The following is a 2,116-nucleotide window of genomic DNA, read 5'->3' on the forward strand; positions in this document are numbered from 1 at the left end:
CATTTGGATTGTTAAAAAGAAAGAAAGTTCTCCCTCTTATACATCGCATTCGTAATACAACAATTATACGACTCCTAGACGTAATTATAACCACGTGCAGCGCCCAGGTAGTTACAACTCACCGCCACGCTACCTACCGCTTATCGTAAAATCCAAGAAAGGATGCCAGGGGTAGTAACCAGCTGTATGTCGTGGCGCTGTTCTGAACATGAAGGTTTGGATGGTGGTTAGTGTTTTTTTTTTACACATCTAGTTAAATTGGTCGTTTGTTCTATATTTATAGAACAGATAGCATGCAATAACATTTTATTGAAAACTTGATCGATTATAGAACGGCCGCAAAATCTTTGCTTCCAACAACAAGAAACAAATTCACTAATGGACAATAAAATGATTAAAGGGGAGAATTTAGACCTCCAAGTTGAGGGGGAAGTAAGTATAGGTAATTAAAATCTGTCATAAAACGAAATGAAAAATGGTGAATATATCAGAGAAAAAAAAAGGAAATTAATAACTTATCCTAGCATATAATAATAATTTGTATGGCACAGTATTTTTTTGTTTTGTTTTTGAGCAAGGATATTGAGTTATTTTGTAGAAAAAGTAATGAAATTAATGAACTTGAACAGGTTTTCTTCATTCGGAGCGATTTATGGCAGAACAATTCTCTACCAGTTGTGCCACCTGCAAGTCCAGTATTGTTGGTACGTGTTACCGAGAAACAGAAAATAGTTGGCACCTCTGAACAAAATCATGTGATTTGTTTAATATTTTCTAGAAATTCAATGAAGGATGAAGAGTAATAACCGTTCGACTCTTGGCTCAAAATACCGTTTGTATTATCACGAATTTAATTTTTTGTTATTAATGTTTTGAATTACGCCAAATTATACTTGTTAGTTCTTCTTTTTATTCCAAGTTTTTCTATCAAAAACTTACCCGCAAAGTTTGTAGTTCACATAGTTGATTTTACCGTATTAGCAAAATAAGAACTAGAGTTACTTCTTTTTATTAATCACAAACAGAAAGTTCCCCCCCCCCCTATCTACAAGGCTCACAAAATAAACTTTATCTGGCAAGAGCAAAGCTTGTTTGAAGAAGAATTTGGTAGAATAACTTTCGGCCTACAGGGGTATGTCTGCGGACTTACAACGCTAGAAACTGAGTTCCGATTCCCGTGTGGGACAGAACACAGATAGCCCATTGTGTAGCTTCGTGCTTAATTTCAAACAAACAACCAGTCAACTATAATCTCGATACTGTGCAGGGATAAAATTCTCAAAATATTTAGTAGAGGTACTCAGCTGGGTGAAGTGGACCTGTTTTTGAAAAAAGAGAAAAAAAACATACGTGTAATCATAAAAAAAATGACAAAGCAGCTCAAATAAGTTCCGGTACTAGTACCAGTGAGTACCGGCAGTATTTCACCCCTGACGCTCTGATAATTTACAGAAATAACAAATAATTTTATAAGTATAGAGCCAGAATATATAGGATGATATAGAGGACAATCTATAAATTAACTGAGTAAAATGATGCACTAATTACAACATAAAACAGAATGTTTAACAATGTTATAAGAAGGGTAGGAGTGACCATCTACAAACAAATTCGATAGGATGGCGATACGCTAACCAGAGTACATAGCATTAGTGTAAGGAGAATGAGAATGACAATCTACAAATGTATTCGGTTGAATTATGCACTAACCAAGGTATATAGTTCAGAAGAGTGATTTGCCAGTATCAGTTCCAATTGTAAACCAAAATCTAAGCTATTTCTTTAATAATTTGTAATTGCTGCGACTTAAACAAATCGTTCATATAATTTAAATTCGATGACGAGGAATCCACTTTGAGACTAATAATGGCTGGAGACGGCTTAAATGGGTAATGAAGAAAAACTTTAATATAAGTTTAACGTGACAGCAAATGTACAACGTTTCGACAAGGTTTTGTCATCATATAATTCATGTGTTCATACAATTTACTTTCAGTTTATTTAAATGTTGGCTCTGCTGATATTGTCAAACGAACTGAATTTGTAATATATCATATTACAGACAAAAAAGGAAACAAGAAATAAATTTCATTACAGGTATAATCTACAAAAAAAA

This window comes from Limulus polyphemus, unplaced genomic scaffold (assembly GCF_000517525.1).
Source record: "Limulus polyphemus unplaced genomic scaffold, Limulus_polyphemus-2.1.2 Scaffold1290, whole genome shotgun sequence".
In the NCBI taxonomy this organism is placed as follows: Eukaryota; Metazoa; Arthropoda; class Merostomata; order Xiphosura; family Limulidae; genus Limulus; species Limulus polyphemus.